This window comes from Taeniopygia guttata, chromosome 20 (assembly GCF_048771995.1).
Source record: "Taeniopygia guttata chromosome 20, bTaeGut7.mat, whole genome shotgun sequence".
NCBI classification, from domain to species: Eukaryota; Metazoa; Chordata; class Aves; order Passeriformes; family Estrildidae; genus Taeniopygia; species Taeniopygia guttata.
The window spans coordinates 12,244,967-12,264,691 of record NC_133045.1 but is presented as its reverse complement, the minus strand read 5'-3'; the positions used below and the strand labels follow the sequence as shown (position 1 = coordinate 12,264,691).

Genomic DNA, 19,725 nt, shown 5'->3' with positions numbered 1-19,725 from the left:
CAGATGTTAACATTTTCCAAGCAGTTACACGTTACCTTGGTGAAGTGCTAAGAAAATAGAAACCATGTCTGCAATGACACAAAGGATAAAGTAGAATAGCAGACATTGGTTTAATGCAGCAGTCAAGATTAGATAAGGAGCATATGCCCAAGGCTGGATCTGAGAAATTAGCAGGAATGCAAAAGACATCTTTAGCACGTGTTTCTGATATAAAGTCACTTTCACTCAGAGGGGAAATCTGTTCTGTGCTAATACCGATATTTTCTTCTCTGATCCATCAGGTGAAAACATATTGGAAGAGGCAGGATAATGGCATTTCACCAGCAGCACGGTTCTCTTCTTGCTAGAAATAGATTTATTGTGCCTTCTCAGTCAAAACTGATAGCATCCAGCATCCTCCCATTTACCTCTCGCTGCTCCTGTCATCTGGCATTTTTCTATAAACAGACAATGATTTAAGATTTCAGCAGAAATTAAATCATTTTGCCTGATAGCAGATGCTAAGCTCTGAGGCTCTGCAATCTTGGTTATACAGATTTAACATGAAAATACACATACAGCTAAAACTTGCTTCCTTATTTTCCCAAGATTTAGCAATTCAGGAACACAGTTGTTTTCATCATCCATTATCACAACGATGGTGATAAGGAAAAGACATATTAGCCATGCTTAAATTATTTATTTGGAAAAGTATGTTTTAATATGGAAGTCCTATAATCAAATTTGAGAACACATACACAAAGGTTTTCATGTTCCACTCTGTAGCTGATGTGTGGCAGTACGGATGTACCCAACAGTTCACAGAAATCTGGGATTCTTATTGAGATCAGCAATCCCAGTCCCAGCTGCACTCAAATAAAGTTTTCACTGAGAATCTTATGGTTTTGCCAGTGGAAATGAGCTGAGGTTTATTTCCATTTTTGAGGGGCTGTACAGAAGGGATGGGGGTTGTTCATAACATGCTGTGGGTGCTGTGGATCCTACAGGCAGGCACTGCTCTGTCCTCCTGACTCAGCCTGCAGAGGAGCCTCAGCCTCCCTCCGTGGGAGTCTGGCAAGATGAGCTGTCTATTTTAGGGACTCAAATTAAAGCTAAACAGGAGAGAATACTCCTACAGACACAGAAATCTCTTGCTAAAGAGCGGCTGAACAACTGGACCATTTCTGCAATTATGTCCGCATATTTTTCAGTCAGACCTTGTAGAGCCTCAGCTGTTTTGCAGTGTGGTTAAATAAATACATGAGGTATCCATCCCACCTGGTCAGCCCTGAGCACTGTGCTCAGACCACTCCTATCTCTAAATTTCAAGTCTATATTATTCTTTTACACAAGAATCAAATCCCATAGCACACTGATTTCCACAAGGCAGTCATTAACCTCGAATATCTGATGCTCAGCTGATGCTGCTTCCAACATTATCAAAATCCTAGGGCTAGAATACGAGACTTCTCCCTTCTCCCTTCCCTCTAAAGGGCATCACAATCCATTTTTTATAAGTTTGTATACTCCCACACAGCCAGGGCAAACGTGGTGCTGCTCTGGTATGAGTGTATCTCATAAAAGAAATTCTTTTGCCAAAGAAGCCCCACAAATTATAGCCTGAGGCATAAAGAAGAGAGATCTGGATCCCAACTCAGATTTAGATGTGAATACACTGTGATCAAAGATCTTGGAACGAAAGATAATTACAGCCTACTGCAAACATCATTGCTGCTTTAAAAATAAATCAGGATGGTTAGAACCTTTTCACTGAAAGCATTTCCAAATCCAAAATGGGAGTTGGATCCAATACAATTTTGGGAAAATGTTGGGTTTCTAATATTGAAAAAGATATTAGAAATCTGAAGATTTTTGTATTAATTACATTCTCACTTGAAGCAGAGATAATGTTGACATTTGATTACCTTTAGAAATCACCCACCAAACATTTCAAGTGAAAAAAAATGTAAGCAGAAAAGGCTCAGTTAAAAATTTTAGAAAGAAAAGAGCACAACCTAAAAAAAATAGAAAAAGGAGCATGATTTGAGAAAAATAAGCTTCTAAATTAATAATTATAGAATCACCTTTTATTTATAAAAGCACAGGTTTTAAATAGGCATCAGCCTTTAAATGTGGGAGCACATCATGTTGCCACCTGTACCTCTTTAGCTCCATCATTGGTGACACTGTCTGGTGACACACTGCGGTTCTCAAGTGTGAATGTCTCACCACATGGGTTAAGGAAATTATTCTTGTCATGCACAATACCTGCACTTTATAAATTACATCAATGAAAATTGAAATTCCTGATTGCTCTAAGCACAGAATTACTGGGATAAATTTAGCAACTCTTCAGATTTTCAGGGTTCCTACGCCATCAATCCCTCTCTTTCCTTCTGTTATTACCACATTAAGTTAATAAACCATAGCCAGGAGAACCATCACAAACAGAGTCAGCTGGTAACTAATATAAATAATTTATTACAGATCTGAGATTAATCAATATATGACCTAATTTTTCTAGCTATATTTTCCTCTATGTGCAGAAACTGCAGAGAATCTCAATGGCCACTTCAAAATCCTATTTAAAAATTGAACACTAGAGATCATATTTTCCAAACCTGCCCAGTCTGTCTCTCGTAATTAATGATGTGGTGCACTAAAATAGAGTATTCTGTTTATTCTGCAGAGTGTTGCTTGAAGTTTGACTTGTATGAGTGCCATTGGCTTTCACAGCTGTTGCCATGAAAACTCCAAATTGTTGTGAAAAAAAAAATAGATGCCTGTGCAGCAGAATAAAGGCAGAAGTAGCAAGTAGGACCCTGAAAAATGAATCTGCCTAAGCAAATGTGCATCACTGCTGTGCACCAGAGGCTGCTCCTCCAAACTGGGCTCCAGCCAACAAGAGAAGTGACAGTGATGAGGGTTTTGTGCCATTTAATCCTCAGCCCTGAGCTCGGCAGCAGAATTAGCACCAGCACCTTCAAATCAATTCAGCAGAAGGGAGAGTGATGAGTCATTTTGCAGAAGTCAAAAACCAATCAGCTGGGAACATTTGTGATCACAACCCCCTCTGTAGCCCTTCCATGGCCACCTCAGTGTCCCCATGAGAAGTCCAGTGGCCCACAGGAGCTGGCAGCTTCTCCAAGAGCAACTTGTGACCACAGATTCTTTTTCTGGTGGATCTTTCCATAAGTGAGTTCTGTTTAAAACCATCCAGCTACAGAATCTTGGCAAGGGGGTTGCTCCAGAGCACAGGCTCTGACTCAGCTGTCGCTCTGGACCCAGGGCTTTTGCACAGTGTGACATTTGCACTGATGGATGATGTACGTGTCCATGTGATATATGCATATTAACGAGTAAGCACATTTCACTCCCAAACAAAAATCATGCTTAGGAGGAGGACAAATCAACAAGCACATTAGGGGAGAGAGGTAAGGGGAAGGAGCTTTTCTCATTAACCCTTTAATTTCTGAGAAACTGAAGAGTAGTCACTTATTCAGTGCTCAGAGAGTTAAAGATCTGCAGTGCCTCTTTCCTTCCCATCCATACCAGCACCTAACAGGGCTGATACTGCAAAACCTGTTATGACTTGGTGTAGGCAAGAATCACTGCACTCAGTGCCCACAGATTCTGGCATATTCTGGCCTGCTGGTCACAGTTTTGGCTCTTGCCCCTGAACCATACTGTGCAGCAGAGCTGTGGCAGCATTGCACCTCTATCAGTCCATGCATGATTTAATTCAGCTCATGCCTTAAGTAATGGTGAAACCTTGCCCACACACGATAGTCAGTAAGTAGATCCTCCAGATCCCACTGGTCCCTCCAGATCCCTTGGGGTTCATTCCAGTAACACAGCTCATCCACCTGTGTGCCACAGCTTAGCCACTACTGCTTGGAAATCCTGGTGTGGTTTGTGCTTAGGTTACAAGGCACAGCTCCATGCCTCTCTTTTCAGATTCAAATGCCTCAGAACTGTGAGTTGTCTCTTTCTGAAACAATCTGTCATATTTATTTCACCGCTGCTTATCCTTCTGTCAATATTTCTTCCTGCAGACAACAAGAAGAAGCCTGGCTTCCACAGCTATCCTAAATTCCCAGTCCCTGCAGGTCACCTATCCTTTTCCTCCCTGGTTTTTTGTTCCATTTCAATGGCTTCTTAGGGAGGAGAAAATTCTCTCCCTTCTCTCTATCAGCACATGGTCTTCCTCCTCCCCATCCTTCTGGCTGAGGCAAGAAGAGAGCAGGGCACCAAGAGCAAAGTGAGCCCTGAGGCATGTCTGGCACAGGAGCAGCCCTTTCTGCTGTGTGCTGTGCCCAGAAAGCTCTCTCTGGCCATCAGGTGGCCCAGGATCCATAACTTGAGAACCACTGACAGGGAGAAACAGGCTTTCTCTGTTCTACTCCAACACCATTTGGTGTTTTCTCTTACAGGCTGTTCTCTCCACCTCACTGCACAGAGAAAACACCCCAGAGTATCCTGTTCAGAGCCACTTCCTCGCCCTACATCCCAGTGGATGCAGCTTCTGAAAGGAAGCAGAGCCGGCAAGGATGGAGTACTTTTGGGAATCATTCCCAGCATATGGAGACTGCATTCTGCAGCAAGCAAGGGCAGTTCCCTCAGCAAGTGGAAAATGGGCTTCACCTCCCTGTGGTCTCCCTGTGGTTTGCTTCCCTTGCGATATTATTTTTGAACAGCAGGCAAGAGCTCTGTGCTTCTTGTCCTGTTTAGTAAATCCAATAACCAAACCTGGCCCACTTCTGGGTGGTCCTCTCAAAAAACCCAAAATCCATGCCAAGGCCATGTGATATAATAATCATAAGAAATACAGGGATTGCTTTGACATATACCTCAAAATCAATTTTTCAGGAAATGGGATGTTTCAACCAATGTGTCCATTCCATATGGATTTTGCCCCACACTATTTCTTTTACTTATTCAGTGTCTTTGTCCTTCATTCCAGTAAAGGCAGAATTACAAGCCTTGAAAATGAAGACCCCTGGTGCATGATGCTTGACTTGATCTCAGGCTGGTAGACGTTAGCCTGCACAAAACGCCTCCCAAGTTAAGGAATTCAGATCTGGATTTGCTGGGCAGCCCGACTGCTTTCATGACCAAGAAAAAGAAAGAGAGATGTTAAAATCCATCCATAAAAAGCCAGCCATGAAAACCCAAACGTAAGCATGGTTTCCTTTTATTTTGCTGCATACTTTGCGGGTACAGCCGGCGCTCAGGGGCTGCTCGGGGCAGGCGGGGATGCGGAGCGCTGCCCGGCCGGCGGGGCCGTGCCAGCGGCTCTCTGGCAGCCGCCGCTCCGCTCCCCGCGGGCCCCGCTCCGCTCCCCGCGGGCCCCGCTCCTCTCCCCGCGGGCCCCGCTCCTCTCCCCACAGGCCCCGCTCCGCTCCCCACAGGCCCCGCTCCTCTCCCCACGGGCCCCGCTCCTCTCCCCACAGGCCCCGCTCCTCTCCCCACAGGCCCCGCTCCGCTCCCCGCCGCGCCCCGGCCCCGGCCCGCTGCCTGCGCTGCCACTCGGGCCCGCTCACCCACCCCTGCCCCGACAGCATCCCTGCCCTCCCGCCTCTGCAGCGGGTTCTGGAGCCCTTCAGGTGTGAGATGAGTTAAGGGAGAGCGAAATGATCCGAGCGCTCTCTGAGCTGAGCAGCAGCAGAGGCTGCTCACAAACTCTCTGAGCTGCCTGGTCCCTTCCAGAGGCAGGGTCAGATCACCAGCCAGGTCATCTCCCTGCACATTGGGGATGTCCCGAAAAGTGCTTAACTCTGAGGGAAAAGAAGCATTAAATTGCATCACTTACAAACTCCTTCCCAGCTGCCGACTGGGAATGTTGTAACAGTTTTTCATTCACAGCTTTTGCTAGTGTGTTGTATATACCCAGTCTTTTCAGGGAGGACAGGAACCCAAGCCTCTTCAGATGGAGAGGACAGGCTGGCCAGAGACGCTGTAGTAAATTTCTGTTCTGATAGCAATTGAATGAATAATTATTTGGAGCAAAAGTCTATTCCTTCTTAAGGGCATGATCTAAATCACATTATATCAGAAAAATTTCTTTATTTTCTCCATATGCCTGTGCAACAGCCCCTAATTGGATGTCTATGCTCTTATTTGTCACTGCCCTGATTTATTAATTGCCATAGAATTAAAAATACTGTTTTAATTCATGCTCACATAAATATCAATCATTCTTGTCTCTTTTCATAAACACAGGCCCTAATTCAAGTACCATAATTTTGCACTGCAAACATAGCCAAAAAGGTGATAAAAGAGAATTTCATGATCTGTATGTTGGCTGATATAGAAAGAGCAGAGCACAGGATCAAAGCAGAGCAGTGTGATTGGTTTACTCCCAGCTTCTACAACTTTTGTGAAATGTGTCTTGAGACATGAGATCCCATGAAGGGAGCAATTGGTGGCAAACATCAGCATTGCAGGAGCTACACATCCTTCCACTGCTCCTGGCATAGATATCCATGTGGACAGACAATCACTGGATGCCCTGTCACCTCCTCCTGACCCGGGAACCCAGCTGTTAAACAATGCTTACTGAGGAGCTTGGGGTTCAACAGGCACACCCCAACCCCACAAAACCTTCCTCCCACTGTCAGCTGCCACTTCCCAATCCTGCTGCCTTTTCTTTGCCACATTACATTCTCACAGAGCTGCCCCTGCCAAGGACAAACTGCAATGGAGGGAGCACGGGTCTGAGGACAGAGAAGGGCTTGTGCAACTACAGAGGCAAAAGGTCAAAGCCTTTATAAAAAAAGCCTGTAAACAATTAAAGTAGCCACGAATATGGGAGACATGCATGCAGCATTAATATTTAGGGGAGTGGAGGAAGGAAGACAGAGAGATGAAAGCTGAACACCTTTTTGAACCTCAGCCAAAGCTTTATCAACCATATAAATAAGAGAACATATCCTGCTCAGTGAGACACGTATTCACCCTGTTTCATTACATTCTGTTCTGTCCTCAGTCATGATGGATCCTGCTGAGACTTGTGTTTAACAGTTCCTTCCTGGAGTGGCTCGAGCAACAACAAGAAAAAAAATATTGTGAAAGTCACACCCCATTGAAATTGCATCCTAAAGGGACCTGGTGAGCACGGTAATTACCAGGATGACTGTGAGCACCAGGGCCACGCTTGGCTCAGCGGCTGTTGTATGTGTTAAAATTAAAAAGGACTTTAAGCAGATGCAAGGAAAGTGGAAATTAGGGACCAAAGTGTAGGCTCAAGAGCGATTCATCATCCCTGATAAGGAGCCATTAGGCTGGACTGTGGTGGGAGCAGAACCCAGGGAAGATGGCAATTTTAAGCTTACAAATGCAGAGTAATCCCTGCTTTCAGATAATGGAAAACTGCATTAACCTTGTGATGCTTCCCTGGTGGCTCCAGCACATTCCCCCTCTTACCAACCTCTCTGCTGCTTTTTTTCCTGCACCCTCTGATTTGCACAGGTTCTGATTTCCACCCTCCATGGCCGATCCCAAAAGGTTTGGTAGGTGAGATCAGAATCCAGCCCCATGTTATTTCAGCCGGAACAAGACTTCTGGCTTGTTTTAGCCATCAGGATAGCCTTGACATGCTTTGACTTGCTCGCACCAAAAATGTAAACAGCAGCCCTAAGCAGAACAATTAACATTGTGTCTCTGCAGATGTTTGTTTCCCTTGAAGGAGCTTGGAATTTGAGTGGGGAAAAGCAGAGTAGGCAGCGAACAGAGGCTAATGCAGTCTGGGGCAAACTTCCCAACTGGAGTTTTATAAACAGCTCAAGCTGCTTCCCTTTCTATCAGTGATGTCACTGCTAACCTTAGTTTGGGCTGCAGCATTGCTATCCATCATCTGCCAGCTGCTATTCCTTCCCCACTGTACAGCAGGAGGAATATGTGAGGGCGGCTGGAGACCTGAAGAGTTTCAATTTCATGTGAATGGAAGCCAATAAGCCCCAGATTCCCTGGATTTTTCATACAAATTATCTCACCCAAGTCTGCAGATAATGCTGTCTAACAGTTGTAGGTTATAATTTCCAAACGGGGAGATAACCTTCATCATGAAGCAAAAGCAAAAATGCCATTAGCAGATAGAGAGGTGATTTAACTCAACCTAGCCATTTGCTCACAAGTCTGAATTTATGTCACCAGTTGTGATGAAATGAGTGTTTTCTTAGATAGATATGGATGACTAACACAGCGCAGAACTCAGCAATCTTCAAAGGACTCTGAGTTTTAAATTCCCTGGCTAAAGTCAAACATTTGTCTTTCTTATCACTTTCACTCAAAGGATGTGTTTTTGCAATATTACATCAGGTTCATTTGCCAACAGAAGAGGCCAAAAGGTGATGTCCAGGAGATGAATGCTGCCTTCACTAACACGACAGTAACCCATCAGCTGCACTGGAGTTACTCTGGAGTTCCAGTGAAGGACTTGACAGCAGGACCATAACACCCTGCGAGAACATTCCTTATATCACCATTGAAGAGCCCCATAAATCCAGCACTTTCCAGCTGAGACATTTCAGAGGAGAGCTCAAAGTTGAGGTGATCACACAGCCAGCAAAGAGGTGACTGAACAAGGAACAGCAATAGGACACTTGCCTTCCTTCCCCTGCCACAAAAAACCTGTTAGGTCAGAGTAATACTAAATGCAAAGTTATTCTGTGTCTAAACCCATTCTGTCTGCAATTATACCCCTTTGCAGTATGAAACCTGGAGGCTTTGTGAGTAGGACATATTTTTCAACAGGTACTTGCATTTTCTCTTTCTCCTCTCAAATACCAGCACCTGAGCTGCTCTTATATTCTCCTTTAAACTGTTTCTGAGCCAATCCTGGATGATTCCTTGCAGTGCTGCTGTCATCCCTCGACAGGCCATGAAAATCAAAGCAGATTTCATTTGCTTTGGAAGCAGAAGTCTTGTGAAAAAGCTTTTGTCTGTTTAGCAGCATGGCAGATGCATCCCTCCAACAGTCAAAAGGCTTTAATTTAGTGAGGTCACACAGTCAGAAATTGGCCAACTGAACAGTCACCAGAGAACCTCTGCATAAGCCTGATGTGATTCTACAGGACAGAGAAGTACCTGCAGCATCAGGTGCAATACTGGAGCATCTCTCATTAGTCAGACACAATGAGGTGGTCTCACTGCTGAACACTGTTATTATTACACACAGCAAATCCTGTGGCATCAGTTTGCCTTTCCTGCAGCCTCCCATGGGGCTCACAGTGAAGACGAAGAGAGCAAAGAGGAATCATGGGTCCAGACTGTCTTAGGCACTGGAAGGGCTGAAGGTGAGTGACTGCCTTATGCAATACAGGACTGCAAATCCTTCTCTGGTCATTTGCCACTTTCCCACCAAGATAAACAAAACATGTCCCTACTCAGTCTGTGCAATTTTCCACAATGCCCTGAACTCTGCAGGTGACAGCCTGGGCGAGGGAACAGAGACAGCTCTGCACACACTGGTACACAATTGTGTATTGCTGGTGGGATTGCAATACACAATTGTAACAGGTGGGGATAGTTTTCAAAAACTATCTCTGTACCAGAGGATTTCAAATGTTTTTTACCTGAGGCTACCTGCCAATAACTACTGCTATTCTTTGCAGCTGCAAACACCTTCAAAATAAAGGCAAAGTTCCAGCTGAGCGTGATGTTCAGACTCCAGCTCCAGCATTAAGGTATGTGAAGAATTCATTCAACCTACTCCTGCACCTTGTTGAACAAAGATAAGTTGTTTTCATGCCCATAGTTTCTGGACAGTTGTGTCAAACCTTTGGCTATACTTAACCAAAGACCTGTCTAAACCCAGATGCACCACTGGGTAAGTAAGTTTAAGTCCTGCCACAGTGACATTAAAGAAGGCATCACAAGGAGCCAGCTTTGTGACTTGAGACAGACGGATCAGCTGGGAATACCTAGTCAAGGATGACCAGAAGGCTTCTGCACAGAAAAGGCTAAGGGAAGGCACTCTAACACAGTGAATTCAGCCATCACTAACACTTACCTAGTGCATCACTAGGAAAAAAACTCAAAGGTAAGTATAATTCCAGTCTTTGCACTCCCTGTCTTCAAAGAGCTTCCAAAGGCAGCTTGAATTCTTCACCCTGAAGCTGGCATGCTCAGAGTGCCATTGGAAGCCACTGCTGGCAGTCGCTGTTATCGCAGCCCCAGCTCCCCACGCTGGCAGCAGCAGGAGCGCGGCTGTAACTGGATCCGTCCCAGCCCGGAGAGCCTGGGCAGCCCCACTGCCAGCCCCACTGCCAGCCCCACTGCCAGCCCCACTGCCAGCCCCACTGCCAGCCCCACTGCACGGTGCATATCTGCCCTGCACACTAACTAGAGACTTGATGAAACATTATCATACATGAAGGACTAATTAGGTGTGCTGGGCCATTAGCCATCTCTGAACATTGACTGATGAAAAATGTAATTAATGGCAGCTTTCATAAACAGACTGCAGAATGGAGAATTGAATTAAAAGAAAAACAGCTGTTGCTAATGGAAATAAGGGCCATTTCTTGATTAAAATATCTGCCTGTCTTTCCGTGGGAGTTTTTCCAGAGTAGTGGGATGGAAGAGTGTAACAAGATCTGGGAGCAGAGAATCTGCAAAGCTTCCTGCTGAAGAAAGTACAACTTCTCTGGCTGGTGAGTCACAATGTTTTCCTTTTGCAGATTGGAGCAGGGGAAAGAACCATACAATTGCCTTGTTCATCTTGCTGCCAGTCTGAACAGCTTTATAAACCTTGGGGATCAACCCTGACATGTAGGAATCCAACTCAGCTTTAACATAATGTGATATTTCATTTTACATGAACCCACAGATATAGGAGGGTCTAGAATTCAAAAGCTACTTGCTCAGGCCCTACACAGTAGCACTGAGCTCTGAATCCAGGAGGCATCTCCACAAATCCCACTTAAGCTCATCTATTGATTCTGACACCAAACTGCAGCAGGAATACACAGCTGAGAACATCTATCAAAGAGAGACTTTCACCCAGAGACAGCCACTAGGGACTCAGTAAGAGTTTGGTGACATGATTGAAAGGGTCTGAATGATGGAAAATGTCAGAATAGAGATTTTTTTTTCAGGTCATGAGGCCTTTCCTTCATGCTGTGCTGACTCTGATTCCCACTGACAAGAAACACTACAGGATAAACCTACAGTATGGAAGAGTTAACATCCAGATTTTCATAGGGACTGAGCAACACAGCTTCATCTGCCTCCTGTGACACAAATCACACGGCAGTGGAGTGAAAAGCTCATTTCTGAGTTTCTGAAGCCATTTACTTCTACATTTACTTCATTTAGCATAAACATTTTCATGGTGCTTTCAAGTGCCACTGGGACCTGTGTGTCAGTGGACATGGCCTTCTCAGTTTTACCCTGTGAGTCTGAGTGTGTCCCCTCCAAGGCTCAAGGATGCTTTAGTGTCTCTTCTTATAAAGTTTTAAATGATGGGGTTGATTCCCTGGGATGGCACGTGCTGCAGATGAATTTTGGTGCTTCACTGTCGAGCTGCTCTCTGTAGATCTGCACCCCACTGTGTACCTGGGGCAGGAGCGCTCTGCTCTGCTGCTCTGACTCCATCAGTCTTTTCTGCCTTGTTCAAAATGATAAATCCTTCCCATCAGTGATGCCTGAGAGCAAAGCCTTGGAACCCCAAACCCCACAGAACCTGCTGACAAGGAAATACACGCTCCATGCCACCCGTGCCCCGAGGAACGGAGGCACATGAAAGGCTGTGTTCAGGCATTATCAGATCCAAAGTGGAAACCAAAGAGAGAGAAAGGTCTGAAAGATGAGCCAGATGGGAATGCCTGTTGCTTTCACCTTTGATCCACATGGTGCTTTGATGTGGTATTTCAGTCCTTCAGACGAGGTAACTTATCCCAGTCTGCAGCTCATGGCACCTTTGATGGATATAAATGAGGCAGCAAGCCGAGCTCCTGGGCTCTCACTGAGGCACTGCCAGTCAGAGGCATAATTCAGTCCCAGCTCCCTTCCAATGCCCATTTTTTTTCTCTGCCTGCAGAGTCTAAAAGGAAATTCCCTCAAATAAATACAAAAGCACTTGATGTTCATCTAATGGCATTTCAGGGAAAGGAAGCATGAAACCACACAAGTTATTCATCTCCATAAAATGGTTTTATCAGGACCCAGAACACAATTCCTTAGCCTGAGGTGGTCTGATCTTCTTTGTGAGACGTAATGCATGACATTATGTGCAGAATGGGTGCTGCTTAAGAACCCAGATAGATACAGAGCGGGCATGTGGGAATGATCAGCATAAAATATTTCCTTTTAATGATGTGCACACTTCTGTTCCTTTGAGGGAGAACAGTATGTGCAGTGAATACTTCAGCACATTTTTCTAGTGATATGGAGGTCTTGATCTGCTGGTGAGGGCTCAGACTCAAGTGTTATTTGTGTCACTCTCAGCCAAAGATCTGCTTCTCCATTGCTCTGTGCATGGAAAACCCTGTGCCTAGGTTTTTCCAACAGCAAAACAGAAACAAAGTCCAGGTCCATGTGCTCACCATTTGGGCAATAACCCAACCTGGAAAAACAGGCTCCAAACAACCTGGGGTTTGCTTCTCTCTGCAGTCAACACCAGAAATCTGTCACAAAGAACAGAAAGAGTGGTATTAGTTTGAACAAGAACTCCTCCATGTGCACGTGAAATCCTGGGAAGGGAGCAAAGCTGAAGCTGTTCTTACTTGCTACCTCCTGTACAGGCTTTAATTGCACATTATTCATTAATCCTTTGCTCTTCTGAGCAAACAGATCTATTTCAAGACACTTGTATTACATAAAAAGCCAGAAACCCTTCTGGATGAGTGTGTATGTACACATTCACCCAAGGGAGCACCACTGGTCCTCATTTCCCTGTGCAAGTGCTGTGCTAGAGCTGACAGAAATTAGCATCTATTGTGTGGCTTTCTTGGGCTGGTTTTGACATTGGTTTTACAAAATCCACATGGGAACCCCAAGATAATTGCCTGGAACACTCTCAGGAGTGGCACTTAGAGGGAGATGAATCTGCAGGACTGCTTGGAGCTGCAGGAGGAGATTCCTCCTGTCATCCCTCAGCATTTTGTGCCTGCTGTCACCCCCCTGTGTTTGCTCTGCTGTCAGACCACATGAAGATTAGATACATAATTCTGGTTCTACAACTGCACTGACCGCAGTGAAACAGTTTCCTGATCATTAATGGACAGCATCATCCTATCCCTGGACCATGAAAACAGGAAGATACTAACAACTGTGCTGCAGGAAAGGGCAAATCCTCCTTGTCCAGAGGTTTGATCTCTGTAACACAGCTGCCATCATGCTTAAAATGGGAGAAAAGTTATCCAGAAACAGAAACAAGGGAGAGAAAAGTGAAGAAGCAAATGCAGGGAGCACAGAAATGTGTTCACAGGTCCTTGTCACTCTCAGACAACATGCTCAGGAGAATCAAACACAACTGTTGCTCTTCTGCTCTTCAGTAGCTCTGTTGTTTTCAATTCAATAGGAATTAATCCTGGTCCCATAGGGAGGAGAACAGGGTAACTGGTGCAGCAGGGAGATCTTTTGAGCTGGATCTGGAGCCAGACTAGCAGGCCAAAATCGTCTCTGATAGAACAGTGCCAAGACCAGCTCAGCGTTCTTCACCTCCCCTGAGCTGGGAGGGACAGGCCTGGCTGTGCTGTGCTCAGCCTGGCTAACCCAGCCGTGAGCTGTGGCAGGGCCCAAGCCCAGCAAACCCATCGGCCTGGCGGGCCCTTGCCAGCCTGACACGTCTGAGTTCGTGACCTGCAGCTGGTGCTGGCCCCGGGTCCATTTTCCCTCGACATCCCGAGCAAAGCCAGTCAGGCCTCACCACAGCGCCTGCGAGACCGCGGGCAGGAAGGGATCAAATTTTCCAGTTTTGCCTCAAGTGTGTCACCACATCAGCACACAACTGCTTCGCCTCATGCCCGTGTGTTGTGTCACACCTCATATTTCACACAATAAAACACAGCCCAGCGATGCAAGTCCCTTCTCCTGCAGGATGGCTGGTATTTATGGAGATAGGCATTACCAGGAAGCCAGGATTTAGGGCATGCAAGGGCTGGTGGTGGCACAGAGCCCTTGCTACTGGTGGGTGGGATTGCTTTACCTCTCCCTGAACTCCAGCCAGGCCACTCAGCACATCTCCAGCCACAAGAAGTTTCCAGCTGTTTTGGTTTGAAGCACCAGAGGAGGGGGAGAAGCAGGGGAGGCTCTATCAGCTCTTCCCAGGGAATGTGGTTCAGCTCCTCACACCTCATCTTTGGTTAGGAAACTGAGATGGGGATAGGCAAAGCTGCTGAGCCTACTTAGACAGAATACCTCAAGAAAACATGTGGAGCCAAATTATGTCTCGCTAACTTCTCCCGGCCCAACACCTTCCACAGCTCTGCTGCAGGGAAGTGAGGGCAGCGCTGGGACCTTTTCCTTGGCCCCTGCTATGGAACAGCTCCTGGGCTCTCACACGCTCTCAGTGGTGGGGAAAGCCACTGCTGTGAGCTGGGACACTGAAGCACCAAGAACAGCAGATTCAGGCAGATCCCAGATTCCACGGGCCTTGTGCCCAGTGCTTCCTGCTGCTGAGTGATTCTGACAGCCTCCTCTATGGATTTTAAGAGGGACACGGTGGAGAGAAGCCAGGGTGAACATTCCTAGGCAAGGAAAATGAGGTGGCTGTGTCAGAGTAACTGGCACAGATTGGAACCCCTCCCTTGGGAGCAACAATTCAGCCACAGGTGTCTGGTTTTTCCTGCAACTGAGCAGGAAACCCTGAGGTTTCAAGAACCCTGAGCCCTCTGTGGTCAATGGTGAATGTACTCCAAGCATGGGAAGACATGGCCACCCCTGAAAAGCACAGCCAACAGGCCCTGGACTACCTTTCCCAGCAGGGATACAACAAGGGCAGCACAGCACAGAGATGGGGGCACACACCCTGGAGAGCACAGAGCCTCCTAAATCGGCCTACACACAGCAGCAAGGGGCTGAGAGGTCAAAATAACCCTCTGCCTGCTCTGCCCACTGCTGACATCACCCACATCCTTACATCATTCACATCCTGATCCTCTCCCAGCAATGGGGACGACTGGGGAGTTCAGGGCACGGGTCATTGAAGGAGGTATTCACTGTCACTGCAGAGCAGCTGGAGCCACCAACAACAGCTGAGGGGACGTCAGTGGGAGGTGAGCTAGAGGAGTCTGAGCTGCGTGAGCCATCCAACATCAGGCATCCATGACTCCAGAGGGATGAAACGAGGGTAGCTTGGAGAAAAACCAATTATTGTGTTTCAACCCAGCAGGCAGCAAAATACCACCCAGCCCTCACTCAATCCCTCACAGTGGGATGGGGAAGATGACTGGAAAAAGCCCATGGGTTGAGACCAAGACAGTTTACTAGGACAGAAAAGGAAGGAAAATAATATTAACAATGGAGATAAAAGAGCACACAAAACAAGTGCTGCACAGAGCAATTGCTTCCCCTTCACCGAGGAATGTCCAGTCAGTCCCCAAGCAGCACTCACCACCCCCTGGCTAACTCCTCCTTTTTTTTTGTCCAGCATGCTGCCACATGGTCTGGAATATCCTTTTGGTCTGTGGGATCAGTTGTCCTGGTTGTCCCTCCCAGTTTCTTGTGCCCCCTCCAGCCTTCTTGCTGTCAGGGCAGCATGAGAGGATGAAAAGTCCTTGGCCACTGACCAGCAACAACTAAAACATCAACATTATTCTCATCCCAAATCCAAAACACAGCACAGTACCAGCTACTAGGCAGAAAAAAATAACCTTCTTCCAGCTGAAACCAGGACACTGTCAAATCAGCTTCACAATCCCTTGCCTCAGTTTCTTCAAACTAGGGACCACAGGATATGTTCCCATGAGGCTCTGGGGAGTGGAAGCTCTCAGATAGTGAAGGCTGTCATTCTTTTTTCTGGGCAACATGGAGAAAAGAGAAAGAAATAAAAATAGTTCATTTCTTGGAGCTGCTGTTTCTGATGTTCCTTGCAATCCTTCTGTTTTGATTTCAGATGTATAGTCTGCTCTGGGTTTTTTGGTCTTTTTCTCCACTGTGATGTTATTTATGGCAGAAAGGGGATTTCATCATCTCCCCATGGCCACTCTCAGCAGCTGCTCTTGCCCTCCTCCCTGCCCTGCTCCCCTTGGTCTAATAAACTTTTTTTTGCTTGGTCCAGTTTCCTTTCTTGCACATCATCTCTTACATCACCTCTGTACTTATCTCAGGTTCTATCATTTCCTATTTCCAAGCACCTCTGAGAATAGCAATAAACACCAAGTACAGCAGAGTCTTGGCATAACACAGCAGCTGCAGGCATGGTTCTAAGTGACAGAAAACCAGCCTGGAAATCTAAGATTTCTTCACCACAGGACACCCACTTGGTAATAACTGGGCACCAGTTCATTAAGAAAATCAGTATGTACAGTTCCTCACCCTACAGGAAGACCTAGGCCAAAAAAAGTGAAGATTTGTTAAGCAGGACCCCACTCTTACGTGCCCTCTGCTGCTCCCAACTGGCATTGAAATTCCCCCTTTTCAGAGTGATTTATGGCTAAATGCTATCATTATAAAGCAGAACCAGACTATTTCTGTGCAAGATAACAGTCATTAGGCAGACTTTCTGACTTGATTTTTTTCGCTGTTTCATTGATTATTTTAACATTGTAATGTGCAAAAATCTATTCATGTCTTTATTAGCCTGACTTGTTTCCTACGTTTATGGAAAAGATCTTTGATAACAGTTGTTATTGCTGGAATGAATGTCAGACCATGATTTGCTGTAATACATTTTTCCGAATTGTCTTCTCTAATTGTGTTAGTTTAAAAAAAACCCCACATAATTTTAATAGATAAAACCTCCTGGAAGTGGAACATTGCCACTAATTAGGATAACAAGAACATAGGTATGAGTTGCTGGGGTTACTGGAGTCTAAGCTTCTTTTTCTAAGACAAGAAGAGGCATATTTTTCTGGAAGAGTCTTCTCTTACTGAAATTTTGCTGCTTTGAGGGAAAATATTGACATTAATCTCTTTATCCATGATTCCCTTAGGAAAAATGCTGACCAGGATCCAGCAGCTCCAGATTCGGGTTCTGGGTTTGCTACAAATACCCTGTACGACCTTGAGCAAGCCACTGTTGTTCTGTGACTTAGTTTTTCCATCTGTAAAATGGCAGTAACGAGGAATCCTCTGTTTTATTGCCAGCTCTTACATTACACATATCTGCAGGAGAACTGCTCACTGAATCTCCTCTTGCCTTGGCGCCTCATCTCTAAAAAGGGAATAATAATATTTCTCTTGTCTACTTATTTTGACTACATTTTGTTCATGTTTAGATGTACTGGAAGTACTGTGGGAGTCTGCCCCAGGATGCAAACAGCACATTTCTCTTCTCTCTTACTGCAGGCGGGTTTGACCCTTGAATGTCGGCTGTGCTGTCTGTGGTGGTTTGTCCTCTCGGGGGAAGCTGCTCTGTCAGAGACAGAACTGACTGACTTGCACTGAAGCACGAGGGAGGCACTCACAGAGTGCACTGTGGTAGATAAATTGTAGGGTAGCATCCTCACTATGGTCAGTAGCAAACATTTAGGGGACAGAACATCTTGAATTCACACTATCTCTGCACATCAACATATAATTACTGCCATACCTCCAGCCCCACAACTTTTGCTCAGCTAAAAACCACATCTGTGATGCTAGGAGTCCCACCTGGATCTAAAATTATATACACCTTACAAGGAAGAGAGCACTAACACATTTTTATATTTGATAGCTCAATTTAAAACCAGCATATCCTCACATGACTACTGGAGAGAGATTTAGGGTAAGCAGAGATATAAATGTCTACAATGAGCAACCTTTTATCTTTGCTGCAGAGGTGACCTACACCATGGTGACACAGAAAATTTAATATAGTGCCCAGCTGAGGGAAGGAATTTTGCACAATATTAGATGACAGAGTTGTTCCATTGTTTAAGTACCACAGGCATTATTAGCCTGTCACGAGACTGGGGTACAAACTCACAGACTGTGCCTCTCACATCTGCCTTTGAACAAGGTTGCCCGTGTAATTATGTATGTGAAGTATGTCTGCCTGTAAACACCAAATTCATGCAGCTGAATTTTGATTAAAAAATTCCTCCCAGCCCTCCAAGCAGACACATCAGTCTTCACTGCCTAGCCAGCTTAAAGTAAGACCTGATTTCACCTGGATTGATTGCATTTCAGTAGCAGGGGAGGAGTACAGACACATTTGCAGGATCCATTCTACCATTTTTCAGCGTGCAGAAGAGCAGCTGAACTCAAGGCAACACTTGACGTTGAGCAAAAAAGGACAGAGCCCCTTTAGAGTTGTGAATTTCTTTATTATTTAAACATCCATTATTTAGTGTCTCTAATGACAAAATTATTATTCTTTTCCAATGTTTTTCTGGAATTCGCTGGATTCCACAACCCGATGTTAAAATGCTGGTACAGTTAGATCAATATGAAAAGCCAGTTTGCTCAACAGCAATCTTCCAGGCAGAGTTACAGAATGCCAGCTGTTTGAACCCAGAGAAAATAACAGCTCTCCTTTGTTTATGCTTCCAATGGGTGCATTCAGATTCTAGCTCATCAAAATGAAGATATTATGGGCAACTGTGTCTCATTTTCTTGTAAGGAAGCTGGAACACCAAGAGCTGGTTGAGAAACAGAGGGACTGAATTTTAAATGCAGCACAGGCAGTCCTTGTTCCCATCTCCCTGCCTTGCAGCACCATCTACAGAGATGCTGTCAGAATCACACCCACTGCAAACCTCGGGAAGCTGGACAAACAAACCTGGCTCAGTGATTAACCTGCTCAGGAAACTGTGAGTTTGACAGCCCTAAAAGCTGAAATCCTTCTGCAGCAAAATACAGGCAAGAGGATGATCAATTTTCCCAGGAGCCCCCCAATTCCCGTGCAGAGAATGGACCTCTAGCAATGACAGAGGTAACCCAGACACTTTGCTGTTTTTTTTTTCTCCAGAAACTTTCCTACAGAAGAACTTCTCTGGCACAGAAGTGTTCCATCTGCAAAAGGATGGTGGGATTTTTCAGGGCAAAATGCACTTCACAGTCCATTAATCCCGAATTTGGCACAAGCTGATTGCTCAGGCTTCAAAAGAGTGCAATATTTCACCTCCTCCGTGTATCTACTCAATTACACAAGATAAAACATGGTGGGGATTGACCTTTATCTGATCACTGGAGCATAAGGTCTGCTTGCCCTTCCCATGGCCTGGTACCCAAACAGTGATACAAGGACAGAAGCACAATGAAGGAGTTTCTAAGCACAAGCAAAGGGGTTTTTAGTTTAAAAGCTGGAGATTGAAATATACCTCTGATTTTTTTTTTTTTTTTTTTTAAGTATGCTTATCTATTCACCTCGAAATAGAATGTTCTTCTGAATATGGAGTGGTTTTTTCCACCAGAAGCCAGATCCAAATGCCACAGCAGTAACTGGAAAGTTCCCCCCCAGGCCCTGGCTGTGGGAGGAGGTGGGTGCAGGAATGTGCCAGCCCAGGCAGCGCTGCTGTCTCCTGCCTCACTGGGAGCAGCACAGAGAACGGGCATTCAAAGGCAGATAAAAGGGCAAAGCAAGACACAGGCTCCAAACCTAGGGCAGTGGGCTTAGGCACAGGCATGCAACAGCCCTGAGCATTGCCAGGACACACT

The 19,725-nt window shown here is 45.6% G+C and overlaps 1 long non-coding RNA gene across 1 annotated transcript; it reads left to right on the top strand.

Moving 5' to 3' along the window:
* Nucleotides 1-4,167: 4,167 nt before the first annotated feature.
* Nucleotides 4,168-10,632, top strand: LOC115497927 (uncharacterized). The gene is made up of 4 exons (XR_012051594.1): nt 4,168-5,156; nt 6,968-9,078; nt 9,120-9,275; nt 9,594-10,632. It is a non-coding gene; the product is annotated as an uncharacterized lncRNA (long non-coding RNA).
* The last annotated feature ends 9,093 nt before the right edge of the window (nt 10,633-19,725 follow it).